Below are 23,165 nucleotides of genomic sequence, written 5' to 3'. Positions count from 1 at the left end.
AGAGAAATATCGAGACAACGGTAGATCGTTGGTATTTATTCTCTGCCGGAGCGCGTCTAAAATAACAAGTACCATCAGCGACGAGTCGTGCAGGCAACATGCGTTTCGTCGCGATACCGTTTGTTCAAACATCGAAATTGGAAATCACCGACAAGCAAAGTCAGATAAACTCGTGCGTTGAAAAACGGTTGCTCGCGAGGCAGCGAATGATTATTTCGAAAAGCGAGCCTCGCGAGCAGGAATATCAGCAATGAAACACGAACGATCGAAAGAGCAACGATCGATGGAAAATAGTAGCCAAAAAGTTTATTACGCGTCAATAAAAGATCCTGGCGATCGTTCAAGCGGATTCAGCTGGAATTAGCTGGTTCCGTGTTGCTGTACCGATAACCAACCAAACGTTTCGCTGCTTCCTGACAGTTTGTATGCTCGTTCACGCGATTTCCTGTGATTTTGAGATTATAGGACGTAGTACGATTTACGAATTTCAAATAGGCATAGTAGAATTTATATTTATAGACACTTCGTTTATACGAGCAAGATAATTTTCAATTTTAAGTGTGTGCGTCTGTGTATGTATATCTGTGATGCGAAAGCCGAGCTTTTATTATCCGAACTATCTTTTATCGCGCAATAAAATGGAATCTTAGCTATATACGAGAGTGTTTTTATAATTACAATGTGGATTTATTTACGCATATCGAAGCTTTTACGAAGCTATGGAAATGGAATTTTAAAGCAGAGATTTGTTTCGCTTATTAAATATTACGACGAGTATCGAACTTTCGATATTTTGCATTTGTATATTTTTCTATATTACGTACAATCTGTGCACAACTAAAGTTTCCATAAATCCATATATGTATGTATGTGTACCCATAATCTACATACGACATTTACATATACACAAGCATTTGTTTGCGTAGAATAAGTTACGTAATTGACTTTTGGAACCACTACATATATTGTATCGCCTGCTAATTTTATTATTGCCAAAATAACATAGAGATTGATAAAATATCTAAAATTAATGCTACAAATATCGATAATAATGATCTTAACTTGCTCCAAATTTCGTTACTGTAAAAAATATATCGCGTTGTATAAAATATGTGCCTTTGACTTTTGACTAGTATTATATGTGAACACGATACTACAATAGTTTAACAAAACGCACAGTGCAACTCTGAACGTCAGTTGAACGTGGTAATTGGCAACTCCTACCATGGGAATTATTCGTTTATCGAATCTTGTCCATTGACATGTTCGAGTAAATATTATTCAGATTTGTATAATTTTGTGTGTTAAGCTAGATTAGCCGCGTGGTAGTGACACAGGTATGTGAATATGATTGTGTGGAAGTATGCGTGTGCACAGCGTCTCTAAAAACAAATGAACGTAACTGTTTCGTTGGCAGTGTGGTATGGAAGACGGTGAGACAAAGAAAGTGCTGAGACGCGTGCAAATGTGTATCGACGAAGATCCTGGAAATCCTTTATTAAATAAATCTAAAACTATTATAATATGAATTCTAAGTGTAACCTTGGCGTTCCTTTACTTTTATTTCGGCAATTAAGATTCACGATTCTCGACAAATATAAAAGAGGATTATAATTGCACAGGCAGAATTGATATTTGTACAATTGATCGTAAGATCCGAAGATCGACTTTTGCTCTAATTATTATGAATCTTCGACCAGGTAAATGTTACGTACTGCTTTTCGAAGAGCTACGGTTTATAACGCTATTATGTAACGAAGGGATTCCTAGCTGGCGTAATCCTCATTTCGTTTGGTTAATTTGCCAGTTAGCTTGGGACGAGTACAATGTTCCGTATCAGACGAATCGGATTAATAATATAGAAGTTTCCATGGTGGTACCTGCGTGATTCCAAAATTTTCATGTGATCAATTTCGATGATTCCAAATGTAGAAAAGATCAAAGACCCAAAAAAGGTTTTGCTAGAAATTCTTTTTGTTAAAAAGATTGGCAGACTATAAACGTGTTCGGTAATCCTTCACGTTTTTTAAATCGTTTCATTTGAAGCGTTTTTCGAAGTAGTGCTTTTCTTCGTTAAACCTTGATAAAAGTGAGATTACATCGAACGAGCTTTTATTCTCTCATTCCCAAATTTTCCCTTTCCATCCGAGTGCATTTCATAAATTAATTATTCCGTTGAATCGTATCACCAGTTTACTGAGGGCTACTCCTCCCTCCCTCTCTCTGTATGCTTCCATCGATCGATAAATCCTGGCCAAGCGAATTATGGATGAATAATTCACACGTACATAGGTACGCGCTTATGTCGGTGGCTGTTTGCAAATTACCCGACTATTTTTATTTGTCTCGAGTTTTACGGTGCATGGGCAATGGGCATTCTGCGTTGTTTAACAACGCGTTTCACCCGGCAAATAGAAGAGTTCGATCTCAATGTGCACGATGTATCCTATCGCCGAGATTAAATAACCCGTTAATCAAATTATCGAGAACGTGCGTTTATCTGCACGGTGTATAAAATATGTACAAAATATATGGAGGATTTTACAAACAAGTATTTTTTCATAAAAGGTCTGATTAAGGATGAAGGAACGTTTGATTGTATTTTTTACTTGTAATCATTTATATTGTTCGAAATAGAAATTTCATCGTATCATAGCATACATAATCGTGAATTTCGAAGAAAATTTGCAAAAGTGACGTTCGTAATCGTACACTCTTCCGTGTATTTTAATTTATGTAAATGATCAGCATGGCTTCTGAACGACGCCCCGTAGATAGCCGTAGGTATGGAATAATTGCGTGGATTAATCTGACACGGTAAAAATGTTGTACTATTTTTCGGCGACCTTCCACATGCAAATGTTTTGCTTTGGTTCGGGTCGATAATAGATAAAAGTTTGTGCGAGGTGCACGCAGTGCGCACGCGTCCGCCAGGTAATCTGTAACTTAAACAAAACGACAAATGCAAAGTTGACGAGATTGGAAACATACTTTCGTGCTTTTTAACGTCCGGCAACGTAGGAAAACGCGACGCTTTAACATTGTAATTAAGCAAGGAAGTCGTCGTATCCGACACATTAATTAAATCGGGAAAAAGCTGTAGCACGGGCAAAAGCTGTGCTAATCGTGCCAAGCGAGCGTCGGAACGGAGCGTCGCACGGAAATAAATCTTATTGCGAATCGATACGTCTGTAGCGACATCGGAATTTCTCTTTGCGCGTGATTTTTCCTTTGTTACCGACCCGTTTAATCTTTTAATTCGAAACGCTTTAATTGTAGATAAAATGAAATTTGTTCGGAACTTCTCAATTTGTTTGCTGATCTATTGCGTTTCGAATACTCGCACGAGTATCTCGATATTTTTAACTTTTAAAATTAAAAAAAAGTGTAATTATTCAAAAGGTTCGATGTGTAATTACAACGATCAGCGATTAAAATGCGATCGATAAATTCGATGGATGTTATATTTTCACGAATATGGAGAACAATTTTCGAAAGCGAATACTTCGCGTTTTCCTTATCACCGGAGAGTGGAGAAAATTTGAACAAATTTGAACGATCATGATAAACTATCCGCAAAGCTCTTTAGCTGCGATTTCTCACGAATGGTCTCATAATTCATATCGAGATTCTTAGAATGATCGACAGTCGTGTGGAGTGGAAATACATTAGACGCGCATTTCCATTAGGTTACTCACGAACGAATTCCTTGAGTGTTTTGACGAGATAATCGCAGACTGGAACAAATCTGCTTGTTTCTTCGAACGAAATTATTGAAATTCCTGGTCGAACGTTGAACAACGAAAATGATAAAACGACGCATATTTCGAGAAATTTTTTTAGCAGAATAAATACATTTCTAAAGCGAACAGCTTATAGAATTTTCAATTTATTAAATTAACAATCTTATTTCTTAACTCGTGAAAATTTTAACGTTTAGTTTTAATTTTTTACAATTTTCAAACGAATTCCGACCGAATTTGGCCATGTTCGTCAATTAAATTTTGTTTAACCCCTGAATGCCTGAATATTACAAGCCAAGAGGTTAAACATATTTCATAACGTTTGCATTAAAGTTTCCCAATGCTATCAATTCTGTAATTCCGTTGGTCGTGTAAGATGGACATCGCATGAAATTCAGATGGTGTGATATATAGATATCCGGTTAAACCTAGCTTTCCTAGTCCAATACAATAAAGCTTGTTACAGCAGGCTTATGTGCGCAACGTTTGGGCTGTCTCGAGCTTGGATATCCTGCTAAATTTGTACCTACTGGTCTCTGATTACCTCTCGTAGCTGGGTCATCGAAAATGATCGTTACTTCCATTTCGATCCTCTTCGATTCTCGTATCCAAGTCTCCTCTCCGAGGTTTCCTGAATAAGCACGAAAGCGGCTACCCATTCCGTTAAAGCGAATCGTTGCTTGTTTTCTACGTTACGTGACAAACTGTGAATGAATCATTCGAATGATTCTCAAGCGCTCCTATTGTGTCGCAGCAATTGTGCTGCCATGCAGAGGCGTTGCTCCTTCTGCCGTGTAACGAGCTCTTTCCACGATAAATTTTCCGCTACAGAGTTTACAGACTCGCTTCTTCGCCAATGCGTTGCCCGGATTACGTGACACTGACAAATAAACCACGCGGGAACTTGCCGCGCTTTAAGGAAGCTCGATGTTTTCATCGCACGAAAATTAGCAAAAGTAATTTTATTTCCCTTGAAAAATGATTCTTCTAAAAATTAATCTAAAAGGAGTTTTAACGCACTCGTCCTCGGCAAGATCTATTTTTTGTCGTTTTATTCGTAACAAACGTTATAAGTATCAAGTTCATCAATACATGCCCCATTTTCGAACCTCATGCTATTTTATCACTGAACAGATTGTTCATTAAGACATTGCGTTCCCTACGTCGCGCTGCGTAATACGTTTCTCCCCGGAACGCTCTCCCTTCACCAAATGCGATACTGGTTCATTCACGTATGTGATAAGCTTTTCATATTACTCTGTTTTTATTATCCACCTAATCACCCGGATCGCGAAGATCGACATGTTGGGGGAACGACATATAACGAGATGATTGATAATCGACGAGACTGACCGACTACTTTGATATTGGCAACAACGTCCAACGATGCGGAGTAGGATTGACGTTAATGCCATGGTTTGTTAGCCGACAAAGCGTCCCTTTAACCGAATCGTCTATCCGAAGCTTCGTGATTGTTCAAATCCTTTGTATCCAACGCCGATTGACTATCGGTCGCGAATTAACTGCGTCTGAACTAACGTAAACCTAATTTTAATTAGAAACATTACGTAATTCAAGAAAAGCGCCAATAAAGTTGTAATTACAAACAATTTCAATCGGGCACAAAATCTGCGACTATCGGTCGCGTCTATGGTTTTATCGAGAAGCGATTACTATTTTTAATGGGTGTTTGTTGCTTTCGTTATTACTTTTCATTCCCACTGTCCACGTAGATTTTTTTTATTATTATTTAATTTTGTACTTTACAATTCGTCCAGCTGGATAATTTTCGGTTTTCTAGCTTAATTGTTAAACAACACGTGGATGACTACCCCCAGGGGGATGTCATCGTCCACGTAGATTTTTTTTATTATTATTAAATTTTGTACTTTACAATTCGTTCAGCTGGACAATTTTCGGTTTTCTAACTTAATTGCTAAATAACACATGGATGACTACCCCCAGGGGGATGTCATCGTCCACGTAGATTTTTTTTATTATTATTTAATTTTGTACTTTACAATTCCTCCAGCTGGACAATTTTCGGTTTTCTAGCTTAATTGCCAAATAACATGTGGATGACTACCCCCAGGGGGATGTCATCGTCCACGTAGATTTTTTTTATTATTATTAAATTTTGTACTTTACAATTCGTCCAGCTGGACAATTTTCGGTTTTCTGGCTTAATTGCCAAATAACATGTGGATGACTACCCCCAGGGGGATGTCATCGTCCACGTAGATTTTTTTTATTATTATTTAATTTTGTACTTTACAATTCCTCCAGCTGGACAATTTTCGGTTTTCTAGCTTAATTGCTAAATAACACGTGGATGACTACCTCCAAGGGGATATCACCGTCCACGTAGATGTACGAAGAAAATGGAAAGTACGAAGCAATTGAATTTTTGTTAATCGATCTTCCTGAATGACGCATTCAATTTAATCTGGACGCGATTGTTATCGAACTGCTTCGCTTAATTAATTCGAACAAGTCGATTTATAGTATTCCTGAGTTTTTACTCTTGCTCGATTAAACGTGCTCTCGTTACAGACTAATTAACATTTCTGCCCCACGATAGCGAACCCTACAAAATTGACGGAAAATCCATCATCGAGCATTCACTTCCAATTCTATCTTCAGTGGTTCGTTACTGCACGTTAAACGTTTCCAATAAGCTCTTACAATATCAATATTACTTCTACAATTCCATTAACGACCCTTCACGTACCATCGGTACTACAAATACATATTTCAAACTAAAACTTTTCAACGTATTTAAATTTCGACAATATTCATCGAATTCATCTACTTTTCACTCGTTCTGTCTTCAACTATATAATATTCGAATTCTACCAATAAAAGAACGGAGATTCGTGTGAAACGAATTCTCGATTCTTCTCGAGATTCGGTAGGGTTTTCGTTTCTTTCCTTCTCAAACTGTCATCATTTTTAAACAAATTGAAGGCAGAATTTTCAGTATCCATGAAATCAAGGATTTGAAGTCAGAGGATTTTTATTTCTTTTGCTTCGAACCGTTGCAACTTTAAATTCCAGGAACGTGAGACTTTCAGCATTCGGTGAAACCTAGAACTTGTAGAACTTTTACTCCTTTTTCCTTTTAACTGTTGCAATATTCAGTTTTAAGGGACGTTAGGAGCTAAATTTTCAATAAATAACGTATCTCTGTGATCGTGCTCGCAGGTGTTTCCTAGCTTTTATTTCCTACAGTTTCACATTTGAACATTGAAGCCATTGAAAGCCGAGCTTGCGGAATTCAATGAATTCTATACCGGAACTCGCAAACTTTTATTCCTTTTTTTCTTTCCCGTCGCCGCATTCAAATTCTGCAGCCCTTAAAACCAGTTTCTCGCAGGATTCAATCATTTTCAAACTCGACGTTACTGCTTTGTACGATATTGCTGAATTTGTGGATTCACTTCCAAGCAAATAATTCTCACATATATCTTTCGTAGGTTTTATGGGTTTTCGAGACTTCTAAAAATCGATCATATTAAGTCGTCCGAAAAGTTTCTTTCGTTTTATAAGGAACATTGCTAGCGTGCGGATCTGGACCAGCTTACATTGTATTCCACACTTTGTACTTTAATATTCACAATATATATATACATACAATACCTTACAATTTACTCACGCGTTTCTTTGATTCCGCATACATCGAATAACCTTAACAGATAGATTGCATTTTAATCAAATTCCTTGTGAAAACCAGATTGAAGTCTCGTCAGTAGTTTATCGTATCAAAAAGGAAACTCGCATTCGGCTCACGAAAATGTCATTTACTTCGATGAAAAGTGTCAATGTAGAGTATCACAGAACTGTCGTAAGAAATCGTCGGTGAGGCTGACGACAATCCGGAATGGCAAGAACGAGTGGCGGAGCTCGAGGAATTCTAACTGCTTCGAATTCAGTGGACTAAACTTTCCAAACTAAATTACACGATCGTCGCTCCTTTTTGTGCAGCGCGTGTTACTCGCGAATACTCCGAGCAAATTGGATCTTTGAATAAAATAGACGAGAAAATTCGCGTCGCGTATGACGGAATATAATTGAAGCAAACGTTCGCAACAGAACTGAAATAGAAATTTGATCGTTTCCGTGCAACTCGATTAATTGAATCACTGAAACGAAGTTGACTTGCCAGCGTTGATTTTCAATTTCTGGCCAGCCGTAACATATTTAGAAACGAACACGACATAGACACAATCTCCTTCGAAGCGGTGCTCTTTTTTAAAGAACTAATCAAAAGCTGCGCTAATTTACTGTAAAATTTAGGCATAGAGAAACGTGACAATTCTTCCAACTTTATTTCAGGCTTGTTATTATTTCTGCTACTTTTTTTGCAAACATTTATTTGCGAAAAATAACTGATAATAGAATTCATTTCTTGTATCGTATGCTGTACACGATTTTTTAAGATACGCGACAAAGGAAGAAATAATTCTGGATATGCGCAAATTTCAACTAGTTCCTTGGCTGCTTATATTTCATCGTGTGCCGCGAATTACACGAAACAACTAAACTTTAACTTTTTATAGCGCCACGCCTATTCCATCGATAATAATTCATTCATTCTTCCAGTAGAAGAAATAATTCTGGATATGCGCAAATTTCAACGAGTTCTTTGGCTGCTTATATTTCATCGTGTGCCGCGAACTACACGAAACACCTAAACTTTAACTTTTTATAGCGCCACGCCTATTCCATCGATAATAATTCATTCATTCTTCTAGTAGAAGAAATAATTCTGGATATGCGCAAATTTCAACTAGTTCCTTGGCTGCTTATATTTCATCGTGTGCCGCGAATTACACGAAACACCTAAACTTTAACTTTTTATAGCGCCACGCCTATTCCATCGATAATAAATCATTCATTCTTCCAGTAGAAGAAATAATTCTGGATATGCGCAAATTTCAACGAGTTCTTTGGCTGCTTATATTTCATCGTGTGCCGCGAATTACACGAAACACATAAACTTTAACCTTTTATAGCGCCATACCTATTCCATCGATAATAAATCATTCATTCTTGCAGTATCGAGTATTAATCCCTTTAATTGATATTAAAATTAAAGTTATCAGATTATTCGAATCATCATATTGCTCGCATAGAGTGATTTGTTCACTCGTGCACGAACGTTGACATTTATTACATTCCAAATGCCAGTAATACGACAATGATAACAAAGCGAATTTTAATCATCAATGGCATGCAAGCTATGCGCATCGACCGAATGGTCCAAGCTTTGCGAATATTCACTCGCATACGCGTGTACCAAGTTACGAATAAACTCTCAAATTTTTGCTTCACCAACTCGATCCTCCCATGGAAATAGCTGGGCGACATCGCTAAACGCAACATCGAGAGTCATCGAGATCTATCATCGAAAGCAAAGTCACTTGTTTTTACATAACGCAAGTCCGCTACGAGGAAAATTCGAACTATTTTCTTCGCTCGGAAACAAAAACCAAAAATCGCTGAATCGCTCGATAATCTGGTGCTTCAGTTACAAAAGTGAAGCTCGTCGCACGGCAATTGCGTTTGCAACTGGAAATTCCGTTCGTCGTAAATCTTGTTACATTTAATCGCGTCACTGTCACTGTATCGATCGAAATCTGCGCAACTTTCAAACGATTACCGCTACGATGGATTAATTTGTAGATCACTGGTTTCAAGGTTGCCCTCCTACGCACGATTTAATTAATATCGTTAATGAATTTTTACAAAGCTCGAGTCAAATTACTAATGCTAATAAATTTGTTCCTATAATAGCAACGGACAAAATGAAACTTTTTCTACCGTGAAAGAAAGGATAGTAAATACCAATGAAATTTTCGCGCTGTTCTCTTGGAATCTTGCAGAGAAATCAACGAAACTTTCAACGTTCACGCATCACCCTACGGGGGAATTCGGGAGGACTACAACGATTCAAACTTTGTTTACCTCGTACCTTGTATTTGCAACGAAATTCGAGCGCAACAGCTCCCACCTCGTGTTGACCGACGAATAGCAAAAAAAAACGAGACGAGGAGTATCCACTTTCGAACTATTCTTCTTTTGGAAAAAACAACGACGCTTCGAATGCTACAACGAGGGAGCTGCGATTATTTTCGGCGAAACTTTCGAAAGCTCGATCGCAGGATATCCGCGTCTCAGCTCCTCTTCCGACAATAGACCGCGATGCGCTCCAACTACGAAATCTTCCAGTTCCGTCAAAGGAGTCGACTATTAGAAGGCAATTCGTACGATACTGATTGCATGCGATATATACGTTTCCGGAGAGCTTTAATTACGGTACTGCAGGTCGTACATTGTGTGATATTCGGAAGTGGACTTGGAATAATCAGTGTCGGACAGTCTGAGACACAATTTCCAGGAAGAGAGCTTCGAGCGTTCTATTCTGTGTGCTCTAAGTGACCTGACACACTTGTGAATTTTATTTCACCAACTATTTGTTCTCCAGGGATACGATCGATAATAGAGGAAAAAAGGGAAGCTCATGTAATATTTGCGTAGCTGTTTTAAGGTTCAGCCGTGGCTCGATATTTGCTAACATTTAGCTTGTCTCTTTCTATTCTTGCATTCCAACCTGAATATACTACAAGTTATCAGGTTTACTCTGTTCATTTTTTTCAAAACGGAATTTCTTCTTAGCCTGTGAGGAAATATACTTTTTAAAATACTGCAGAAATGCTCAGCAGAAATAGGAAACAAAAAGGGTTGATTATCACTCACAACCGTTCGTTATTTGTCTACAGAGAAGATTCAGAAAATTTACCTCCAGAAACAGGGAAGATAACTAGGATTATATTAAGAAGAATGGTCGCTGCAACCTCGTTACGGGATTAGATACGAGTTATTTTGTTAAAATACCGTGGTGCTGAGAATTCGTGTGTATCCACCGTGAAAGGATTAATCTTTTAAAGCGAATAGTAAAAGGACAAGCTTGCTATCCAAACTATCACTGATTTCGCGTCTTCCGTTATATCTCTCCCCTTTTTCGAACAGACTTTCGTACATCTCGATGTTGCGTTGCTTCCTACGATAAAGATTGTTGAGATATGTATAATTTTCCGTGCTGGACTGGGTTAAATGCGTATTAGAGTTACTTGTATGTGAGTATCAGTGTGTGGATACATGTGTGTAAGCGTCCAGGCCTTAGTTAGGACAAAAGACGATTGGCAGTAGTTTGGAAGCATCTGGAAGAAGAGTCGGTTAGCAGTCGAGTGTAGAGAAAGTGCGGAGACACGTGCAAGTGTGAATCGAAGAATATGTGAGAAATCCTTCTTGTAATAAATATATTATTATTTTAATATTACACCCCAGTGTATATTCAATGTTCCTTCAACATTATTTCAGCACCAAAGATCCACAATTCTCAACAAAGATAGCAGCAGTTATCTAAAGAACACGCGAGGGAATGGAATGAAACTATTAATCAGAGGTAATTTCGTAGACGATCGGCGATACCGGTCGATAATAATCGACTCTGTCGCAAATTCCAGCAGGAAACACGTGAATCTCCGTGGCAGGGCTTGCTTCGTCGTTTCGTACAGATAGAACCGACCTTCGACCTCATTACAGCTACATCCGACCGTATTATCTTCACTGGAGTATAAATGAAGTGTACATTAAGGTGAACGAGGAGGCATCGAGCAGGTGTTTGAGATCGCCTTGGTTTGATCTTTCACAAAGGAATTGAATAGATGCGCGAGTTAAGGGACGTATCGATCGATACGCAATCTATTCATACGCGTTCAACCGATTCGTTTCTTTGGCTCGCGTTTCTTTCCATTCGACGTATCCAACCCATTCGTGTGGAATAACAAGCTAGATCGTGGTACATAACTGAGAATGCGACCTAAACTCGTTTACGAATCGCAATTCTTACTCTTATCAGTAAATCATGGACGTTTATTCGTTTATGGGAAACGTATTGTACTATTTATCCAAATGAAGTAATTCGAATGATAACTACAGGAATACGAAAATAAAAATAGACAGGGTACAATTATCCTTTTGAAAGAAATGAATAAATATAATAAAGAAAGAATAAATATAATAAAAATATAATGTTTGAGTCAATGTTAGGAGCGTTTAAATCGAGAGCTACAATAGTTCCTAAAGAATCTTCTACTTTTTATATTCGTAGAATAAATACAAACTTCGTAATGATTGAATTACAGTCCTCGTCAAGTAACATTTCTCGTCTGTAACGTATAATGTCAAAACATTATGAGCTCAGGATATGCGGTTCGTTGAAAATAATTAAAAATATTATGAGGTTTAGTGTGTGACAAAAAAAATTGTTTTATTTTAAGAACGAAATGTTAGTATGTCTAGAAATTGCTGAGTAGTTCATGATCTATCAACGAGTAAAGATTACAGGACAATATTATATAAATTTGTAAGTATGTGTTAGTAAGTATGAGTTTGACAAAAAGCAAATTCTTGAACTAAAACAGCAACGGTAGCAAAAATATCGAAAGTAATAAGATGAAGTCATAAGTAAGTAATTTCTTAAAAAATGTCGAAGATCATGGCAAAAAGAAAAGTATTGGTCGACTGTCATCGTTATCCGATCGTGATAAGCGAACAATTTTGCGTGTAGCTTCCAACTGGCAGTTAACAACGAAGCCAATAATGGAAAAATTTAGTCTAATTGCCAATGTTTCAAGTGTTCGTCGAGTTCTACTTGATTGGGAAGTATATTCGATGTTTATCGTACATCTGTAGATTATTTTCTTTTTTCAGGAAGCTTCTCAATTAAGTAACATTAAATCTCTTGAAGTTGGAGATACGGGATGCAAAGGGGAGGAGACGAGATAACCGTATTTATATCCCGCAGCGAATGTGAAATAAAATGGCAAAAGGAAAGGTAGATACCTCACTGATAACTCGATTTCCTAGGTTTCTCTCTTTTGGTATGGCTCGACCTCTTGCCTTTTCTCGTCCCCGAAAATGCATCCTGTCACCTACCAAGCGATAATGTATTTTCTGATAGGGCTACAGGGAACGTTTTGAATCTGATTGAAACGACAACGCTTTCGTTTAAAGCATGCTGGAAACCGAGCTTGCCTGCTGGCATCCTGTGTTCTGAACCTTTTAACTTTATCTTATATCGCGATTCCACGTAATCTTGTAAATTTGTGCCTGTGTCCTTTGCCGCTTTATCAGAATCTTTCATAAGACGTTTGCGGAAATTTTCTGAAAAATCGTTGTCCTAAAAAATTAGGTTGCATTCGGTGCTTCGGTTCCCTCGCGCATTTTACCAAATATTATTTCAACAATGGCTATTCATTGGAGGATCAGCAAGATTTACGGTATCTTAACTTGTCCGGGAAGGGTTGCCGGAAAAGGAAAGGAAGAATTTCTTTCGAGGGCTGCGCGTGACAGCGGGTTCCGGTTCTTGCGAGGCAGTTCCGTCGGAATAAAAAGGCCATTACTCGTGGACGAAAATTTTGACACAATAACTTACTTTCCGCTGTCGTGGGCTATTTAGTAAAACTTCACCATTGGTTACCTTTTTCTGTATAAATTCCACGAAGAAAAATGGATGTTGAACGGTTCTTAGAATTCTGCGTGTTGAGTACTTCTTCAATTTTTTTTTTTTTTTTTTTTAAGACGAAATCGAAATTTAACGAATTATTCGAAGAACAGAATTATTCCATGACGACTATCGATCTTTCGATGAAATATAATTTTCTCGTTTTAACGTAATTTAGCATACCTTTGCTCGTATGTAACCAGAGTATGAGAATCGAACTCTGAAGTACTTTGATTTTGCTCGACCACGTTTAACAAATTGCTCAACCTATCGAAGAGCGCATTTCATTGTCAGGTTAGATTGTCCTTGTCTGAATTAAGCAGCAGTAAATGGTAGAAACTAATTTATAGGCTGACTTGGCGAGAATTGCAGACTTTAATTATCTCGTGGAACGATCGAATCTCCTTTTTCGTCTTAAATTTTACTACGGCATCGGCTACGGTCAATTGTAGAATTTGCTCGATAAGATTGCAACATGTTCCTCTAGACAACTGATCGATTTCTCCAAGAGTGGTCTGTTATTGCTGATAAATTTCGTTGTAACGTCATCGAGAATGAGCTCGTCTTTCGATATATCAAAATATCTTTTAGAATTTCTTCGCTGAATATCTCACGCGTACAACTCATTGCTGACATACGCAACTAAATTTCCACGCGCATTCTACGAATCGCTGTACATTGTGTAACGATAATTCAGCACGAACGTTCGTTCGATTCTCGATGTTTCGTCGTCGCGCAAAATCTCACTGCCGCAATATCTCAAAAAATAACTTTTATCTAATCCTGTAGCGAGTTTCCTGCAGACGAGGAATTCTCGTAATCCCGTAGAATCTCAATCGTCTTGCACGACTCTTCAAATAAAGTTTTCATAAGTTTTCTTCTAGCCAAACGGTGAAAGAATCGCAGGAAATCTTTTACCATTGGAAGTAACGACTCACGCTTTCTCTAACTTTTCAATCGCGTGGTATGATAACATCGGTGTTACGCAAGCTGCCATTACGAGAAGAAGATAAAGAGTGTTAGAAGAAAAGAAGACCGTGGCGACGATGACAGCGCTGATAACGATGCGGTGACAAACACGGTACGAAGGATTTTGCGTTTGCCTATGTATCGCTCATCCGTACCGATAACATCTTATTAATATTGCACGATGAGGTTTCCACGATGATTCGTCCACAATGTGTCATTCTTAAATACGTTATCGATTCGAAGTTTCTTCATATTCTAAGGACACACTATGGATGTTAAACCGGTAATTGGAGGAACATGTAATAAATGATAATAAAAATAATAAAAGGACTCGTAATAGTCTCTGATGAATTAAGTACGTGGACTTTTATTTCTAATCTTCTTTCAACCAAATTAATAGCATTTTCTAACTAATTGTAATTCTAATTAGTGTCGCGATTCTATGATTGCTATTTCTTTCAGTCTGCGATAAAAGAGATGCAAGAAGTATCAGAAATATGGAAGAAATAAAATGAAGGAGAAAGCTTAATAATTAAAGCGTCCTCTCGCAACACGATTTTACTTTTTCGTTTGATTAAATGAGACAACCTGTTCCCGGTTCGATACACGTCGCACGTTGCACATGCACAATGTATTATATCAATAACTACCGTGAAGCGTCGGTAAAGTTGATTACAACAGCTTAACGAAAGTCGTTGATGAGTTTTCCATTTCACGATGGCCTCGACTGCAACGTATCTCTCGGCAAGAATTTTTTAATCCGATATCCCTGCATCGTCGAGTATTTTTGTGCAATTTTCTTTCGCAACGCATCTGTTCTTTTTTCGCGTCTTTGAATAGACGTACGCTTGTTCGAATAGCATGACGAATTCCGACTGTTTTTCGTTTTCAAGATTGATTATACTCGAACGACGCGTTAGGGAGACAATATGAAAAATGTTCGTCTGTCAGGTTGTTAGATATGTACATCAACATGAATGGATGGATGGTTGAACCCAATGGTTGAATTTATTATCGTCAAACTCGAATTTTCAGCGTATCGAAATCTTCTCCGACAATTACAAAGAAAATTGCAATAACTCCGTTTTTAAAAATCATCCTTGTTCGTCTAAAAGGAAACAGTATTTCTGCAATATATGAAATGTGAATATCAGGCACAATTACGACAAACATGATATTGAACTTTGGTGGAGATAATTGCGCCTTTGTGTTCGTTTGTTACGGTATAATGTCCGACAGCTTCGTTCCCTTTCTACTTTCGAAAGCGACACGGTGAATATGCTATACGATGGAGTATACTATGACGAGTATTTCAGAAGCCAACGTCGATTTCGCTTTACGTATAGTTTTCAGTTTCGTTATCCAGGTACACGGTTGATATTCAATTCCTAAAAGAAATTATCGACCTGCGTAAGTTCATACATCGGAAAACGTGACACAAATAAGAATAAGTACGATTCTTCTGTACTCTGATGTACACGTAACTGTGTAATATGTGGTCGGATTAATCCTAAAATCGTGGTGAATGTGATGAAATATGAGTTTAATTACAAAGAAAATTTCATATATTACTTGAAATTAAATTCAAAGCACACAGAAAGAAATTTAATTCGTTGAATTAAATCGCGATAAATATTATAAGCGACGCAAGCGATACAGCAGCGTATCTGTAAATGAAAATGCGATCGGTCGAAGTTCGAGCGGATAGACGCAAGCTTAATATAAATAAATGCAAAATATATTTGGAAAATTTCATTGATTTATAAAACGGAGCTACGAATAATTTCATTTCGATGCGCTTCGGTGGTTTTAACAGAGGAGAAACGTCGATATTTTATTTAAATAATGCAGGTGAAATCAGCCGGTACATATTGTGCAAGGCTCTAGAGTGCAAAAATGAAACTCGATTACGTGGAATTTTCGGGCGAAATAGCGCGAATTCCGAAATTCATCCGCTATCTCGTTAACCAACTGATACACGTACACAAACACACCGACCATACGTTAAAAATATAACTATCTACAGCGGATCAAAAAGTTGGGCGAAAGAAATTCCAACTTAATGAACGTGATCGTCACGCGCGTTTAATAGCAGTCGGTTCGATACGGAATAACAACTGGACCGAGGTCGATTTCTCGCCACATCGGAAATAAACGTGATTCGGTTTTAGGTGGATGAGGAATATTCGTTAACTCGACGATACGCTGTATTACAGATTGCGGTTGTTCTGTGTACTTTTATAATTACCAAGCGAATAATGTCTTCCAATAAACGCTGTTTGATTGAAACTGATTCGTAAAAATGACGTATTGCATTTTGCCGTGCTGCGAACGATACGTCGAACAACTCGGTCGGAGGTTTTCTAAAAGCTGAATCTGAATAATGTTTGCAAAATTAACCTTGCTGCGATCCTCGTATTTCCGCGTTTCAAGCTTACTCTCGTTTTAACGAACAAACAGGATTTTCCATGTTTTAAGGAATTGCTAACGTAAAATCGAAAAGAGAAATTACGCGTAAATTACGATAAACGTGGAATTCTACTACGTTTACGTTACATCGGAAATTTTACGGTAAGATATGAGGTGATATCGGCTGTAGTGCGTTAAATTATCACTCGGTGTTTAGGTCAACGATGTATTTATTAACAACAATTTTCTTTTGATCGCGTCGTTTATCGCTCTCGGTTTCGCTAGTCAATCTCGCTACACGGTTACACCTCGACTTTATCGCTTCCTGGTTCAAACCTAACTATCGATCAGGGTGGATTTTTTAATTTTTGTTGTCCCTCAATATCCCTACTATCCACGCGTTTGTTAAGCTTCCGCGACGCGTACCTTCTCAAACATTCGGCGGAAGCACCGTTGGGATATTGATAGCTCATTAGGCACCTCGACGATATACACCGTTGCCGAGTGCCGCTACAGATATCAAATTTGGTAACATTTATATTTGCGATAGAATAAGATTCAGTCGTCTGACTACGGTGTGGCCATTTTTTCTTTACCGGTGGAGATATTTTAGGAGCGAGATACTCACGACCGTGTTGCTGTTCGACACGGTGGTCTTGGAAGTAACCGCGTTTCCCCAAGAATACACCGAAACACGCGAGGACCATTTATCTTTCGCGAACACTCGTTGCTGGACTGTTTCTAGAGAACAGGAACAACTGTTACATGTAATTATTTCGACAGATATGTACGGCTCGGGTATTTGCCCGCATCTACGAAACACGGAGTTACATAATACGCGCTAACGTTGAGGAATTTATTACAGGAAGGATCAAGCGAAAGGTGGAATAAAGTGGGCGAGCGGAAGTTTCAAAGGTTCTCGTCTTCGCGAGGAGCGAATGCCCGAAGCAGGTGCACGGTTATCCTGGCTATTCTTCATTTTGAAAATTCGTTGCGATTTCCAGATGAACGCGATCTTTCGGAAAGTTTCAAGAGCGGAAAGCTGATCCAAGTCTTGAAACACGAGAGGATCTTTAAAATATGAGCGGGATGTTTGAAACGGCGGGATTTGAAGATAAATTGAACTCTCTTAAAGTCGCGAAGAGGGAATTGGATTTATCGAGACGTCCGATTCGAGCACCTCTTTTCTGCTTCTGAAATTCGAACGCGAAATCGGAAGCACGTGAATCTCGCCAGGATTTCATAGACCAAGAGCCTAAAAGAACCTCTTTAATTATCTTGCTGCCTTTTCGACTTTCGCGTAATCCCCAGAACTACATGACGATCGAGAGAGAAGGAAAAAAGAAAAAGAACGAAGATCGTGCTGGAAGTAGGGCGCTCGCCAGTTTAAAACCTCAATTTAGGTGTCCCCGTTCAAACTGTAATTTCTCCGGTTGAGTAACGCAAAATACAGCTACACGAATGAATTTAGCGTCTCGGTGCGAGCCGATCATTTGTAATTCGATTTCCACGAATCGACGAATTAAAAGAGGTACGTTCGTTCGTTCTCTGTTTCGTTTCACGGCAGGTAACGTTGAATTTTCAGGTCAAGGGATGGGCTTTTATGACGTTTTATAACCATGCATAATTTCGACCGTATCGTATACTGAGCCTTGCGATGTTCTTGTTTACGAATTAGTCAACGAGCCACGAGTCTGCAGTGGTTTTTATGACGGACGATAAAAGTGACACCGACCGATTTTTGAAACAAGCCGTTTTTCATCGCCGGTACCCCACCTTCGCCGAATAATTGCCAATAAACCCACTTTTACAGAAGCTTCTTATATCGAGCTCGATAGCTTCGCGTTGATAACGTTCGTGGCTGGTCACGCGTTCTCTTCTGCGATTAGTCTTCTTTTAACTCGCTCCTCTATTGGAAATTTCCGCCAGAAGTTATACGAAGAAGGAAGGAGTGGCATAATTTTTGTTAATCTCCTTATGGAAGTGATCGATCTTGCGAGTTGGTCGAATATTTACTACCTGCAACGCCTTGCACGATAATTTACTAATTAATAACGTCGGTCGAAATTCTAAAAATTAATTACAAGGAGTAGCTGCGAAAAGGTATGAAGGATTCCTGGAACGACTTCATAGTCGTCACGTGAGAAGATAGAATTGGATAATGTAAATTGTCAAAAAAAAAAAAAAAAAAAAAATTGCAAATGAAATGTTGTATTAACGCAACGTTGGTCCTTAATGGATTAAGAGATAAAAGCGTAGAGTCCATAAATATTTCAAAGTCTATAGCGATCATGACACTGGTAAAAATTCTTATTCGGTTAAAATATCGCCTGGCTTTTTCTTTTTTAATCGTGAGGATAATGGAAGAATAGAAGGGTTAAATTTCAGGGAACCTCTTCCCTGTTGTAACGAAGCCAGTGTTAAATTGATCGCTTTGTCTTTGCCTGACGTCAAGACAGCAGGCTAAGAAAAGTCGCTCTTTTTGTTTATCGCTTTTGAACCGGGTTTCATCGAAATGGTTACACTTGAAATCTCGCTAATCCATTACGCTTCATGCGCTGCCTCTCCATTAGTAGCAAACCCGATATAACAAAGACTCGCTTCTTTTTAGCCTCTTTCTTGTCAGCCCTCATAAAAGGGATCTCTTTTTACCAACTTCGAGGAAGTTCGAATTCTCTGATGGGCGTTTCGTTCCCAGCAGACCGATTGAGTTTCATGAAAATGGAAACGTTGTTTACGAAACGTGGTTCTCCATAGGTGTATTTGTTGAGTTGTCAACGGACGCGACAGCCTGTGACGTAATATGAGGCATCGGTACTGGTAATTTGACTACCTTCGGTTTAAATGACTCGACGTATCGAAGTTCAAGATAATTCTGGATGTCGATTCTGATCGATATCGTAGAATAATCCTAGTTTCTTTGGTACATTGTCAATTTGTTAGTATCGTTAATCGATAAATCATTGTAAAAAGATCTATTTATAAAAGGCAATCAGTCACGTTGCAGAGGATTGCGAATTCACCCTTTCGTTAAATTCCTTCAGGACATTGTTTCCATTGCGTTCTTACACAATTAACAGCGCGTCACTCTTCGAAAGGTACGAAGACGAGATAATTACCAGAGTAAATGTACCGTAACAAGGAGAAAAGTCAGTGAGGCGTGTTGATAAATCGCAGTGATAAATCGCTATTCGCGCAATAGCGCGAGTTCAACAACGATCGCTCGATCGATCGTCTACATCGAGCGTTTCGGCATCCCAGTCGAGGCGTTTCTCGTTTCTTCCGGGAACACGCGCCGTTTCTCTTTTTCTTTCTCTTCGCGCAACTTTTACCTCGCGAACGCCTACGTCGGATCCACGAGCATTCGAGCGCCAATGATCACGGAAAATCAATTAGAACGTCGGACGTGCAGCACCATGACGGATCTAGCTATAATTATTCACAGTCTCGTACATCATCCGATCGATCCGTCAACTTTTTTACGGATGTTCTTTCGACACGGCTGAACCTCGATCGCCCTACCCGATATGCAAATGCGCAGAAATTTAATGGCCGGCTGATGTTTCGTCACGAAATACGAGATTACGACGCGCTGCTTTTTCGCCAGGCGACTAAGGGAACATTACTCTGTGGCGAAGTTTAAATCACTTAAACAGGAAGCTTAACGAAGAAAGCACGTTCCTTTAAAGCACAATGGCTCTCTCGCTGAAATTTTTCTCCTTTCCAGTGAAAATTAAATATTCTGCAGACTTGTCTAAGATATTCACTCTAAATACATGGCGTTTCAGAAAGTTTGTTCCAGAAGAAAAGTTCCACGAGCAGTTGACGATAATTTCCAATAAACAAACGGTAGCCCTGTTATTGTACGAGAATTGCGCGTGACCAATCGTTTCTTTACCATGTAACATCTGCAAGTAGAAAATGCTTCGTTGAAAGTCTCGTAGCTCTGAAATGAATAACTATATTTAGACCCAGCTTTATTGAGACTTTTTCTGTTTGTTTCGATGAATACTACGTGTTGTTGAAGTTCGACGCCAACTTCCCAAAACGTGCTTTACAATAGAAGTTGCAACTGAATTCAGAGTTGCCTTCGAGCGACGCAATAATGTGGACCGTTAAAAAGTTCTCAACTTGAAGAGGTCTTGCAGCCAACTTGGAGAGGATCTTCGAGGCATTTACGGTTCCCCGAACTTGTTTGTAATAAATCGCGAATTTTATAGCTTCAATAAGACATCTCTCTGTTCGAGGACGCCTTACACCGGTAATTTCGCGTTCCGTTGTCTCCACAGCTATGATTTCCGGGATATCGAGCGGCAGCTTTATATTCTATCAACGTGTCCGCGTGAAAGCAGACTGGTAGGATTTTTAATCCGTCGTTCTCCGGTCGATGTTTGGCGGTAACAAATAAAATGCCTCGAAATTTATAGGAAACGCGCGAAACTGTGCCGGTTCCATGGGAAAATTCATCGTTATTCGGCGAATTTGAAACGTGTCGCGCTGGTAAGTCGGTTAATAAAATTATCGTCACGCGAATCCGCTTTTCCCGTTGTCCATGTTGTCACTCAATTATTTTCAATGAAATATTCGCGAGTATCGTTACGTTCCATTAATAATATTTATTTGTTTGCCTGGTCACGATGTTTGTATGAAAAATGCAATGAATCAGAATTATCATGTCACGATATTTAGCGGTCTATATTTTATATTATACTTATAATTTAGTGGTTTCGATACATTAGCGCAGAGGCGAAGAGTACATAAAACATTTTTAATCCGTTCAATTTCTTTTATTCTTCCTAAGGGAAGAATCTCTAGAAAAATAATAACGCAGAGATCGTATAATGATTATTTCGTCCTAAGATTCGATAAACTACAACATACCGTAGGAATCCATTTATCCGAATTTATCGAAGGATAAACGACTTATAACGACTGAAGGAGGGCGGCAGCGCAAAGTAAGAACCGTACGTTTTTCCGGAAACTAGATTGAAATAGAACGCTAATAAGTACATCGAAATCACGCCGATTCTCTTTACCTATTTTCTGATTCGATTTCTGATTCGAATAAAAATTTCCATGAAAACAGGTGGATTCATCAAGAAAACTTCAGTTAATCAAGCACTAATTAAAAGTTCGTTCCAATGGAAAATTCCACTGTAATCTCCGTTTTTAATCACCCTGCTCTCTCCTCGCATAGCTCGCTATTCATTTTCCTACTATATTTACGAAAATCCTCTTTACAGGCGCGGTTATCAGCATCGAAACTTTCCGTGCAAAATATACAAAAGCTCTAGTTACGTTCTTTTCATCGTGTGATTCACGTTCAGGCCAGATGGGAGCAGATGGCGGTCGCGTAATTGCCACACGCGGATCCAACGTTTTAGACGCGGCACGGTGAACCAATTAGACCTACTCGACACCGATGAAACGCGACACCAGCCAAATAGGGGATTAACGATTGGACAAAGGACGAAAATCGAATAGAATGAACGATAAGTAGGTCGATATCGCTAAGGCGATTAAGGTCCCAATGAAATTTCCATAATATCTTATCGCGTTTCGTCGCTCGTTAAAACGTTTAATGCGCGTCAATTACATGGCAAGCTTGTTAAACGATTACGCTTTTGTCGGCGCTGGCTTGTCCGATTAAAAGCAACGTGGTTCCGTAAAATTTCGAAAACAGCCTCCAAATGGTCAGCACGTTCCAACCCTCGTTGACCCGTATGCTCGTCGAACGGGATAACGAACGATCGCGCGTTGTGTCGTCCACGATCGACTCGTGAAATTGTCGATGTTCTTTCGATTAGAAAATGGAACGGTTAAGTCGGCCGTTGATTTCCGAAAATCGAACGAGAAACGCCCGAGGTCTGTTTCGCGATGGGATCAAGCGATCGAAGAAATACGCGTTGTGATGAATAAAACATCGTATACCGTTTCGCTTCGTCCAATTTTGTACGAACATTGATTCTGTATAAAAGTTTGCCGATTCGCGAAGAAACGTCTGATCGTGGATCGATCAAGTATTACAGGAAGATACAAGAAGAAACAAAGGATATAGCTGTCGAGAAGAAAATTCACGTTGAGAAATGCATTTAGATTTGAAATTAGAGGAATAAAAGATCGAGATTCAACGTCAGAAACATCTGCGACGAAGTTCGATCATCGAGCCTAAAAGTGAGTCACGCTGGCGTGGAACGTCATCGGCAAATGTACATAGAGGAAAGAGACGACCGATAACGCCACTCGATTGGGAATATTTCACGTGACGAATGATAAGCAGACGGTGGATATTACGCTAGACAACTATTTCCTCGCGCTGGCATATCGTTTGGAATGATGACCATGTGGCGTGTCAACGCGTTACCGTATAATAAGAGTAATAATTTAACGCCAATGTTCGTGGCTATGTTGGCGTTAAATTATTATTACCGTTGTATATAACAACCGTCGTTGCTTCGTTATTTACTGATCGT

General features: G+C 38.9%; 1 protein-coding gene and 1 long non-coding RNA gene across 3 annotated transcripts in view; one reads left to right on the top strand and one right to left on the bottom strand.

Annotated features, from left to right (window-relative positions):
* Positions 1-23,165, bottom strand: part of LOC132904791 (somatostatin receptor type 2-like) — a 71,168-nt gene that overhangs the window by 16,865 nt on the left and 31,138 nt on the right. The gene's annotated exons all lie outside the window — the stretch shown is intronic.
* Positions 1-23,165, top strand: part of LOC132904807 (uncharacterized) — a 124,270-nt gene that overhangs the window by 71,428 nt on the left and 29,677 nt on the right. For both annotated transcript variants that reach the window (XR_009657664.1, XR_009657663.1), the window contains exon 2: positions 12,522-12,645. This is a non-coding gene — a long non-coding RNA (uncharacterized LOC132904807). The remainder of the gene's footprint in view (positions 1-12,521; positions 12,646-23,165) is intronic.

Source organism: Bombus pascuorum, chromosome 3 (genome assembly GCF_905332965.1).
Source record: "Bombus pascuorum chromosome 3, iyBomPasc1.1, whole genome shotgun sequence".
In the NCBI taxonomy this organism is placed as follows: Eukaryota; Metazoa; Arthropoda; class Insecta; order Hymenoptera; family Apidae; genus Bombus; species Bombus pascuorum.
This window is presented reverse-complemented; position numbering and strand designations above follow the sequence as displayed.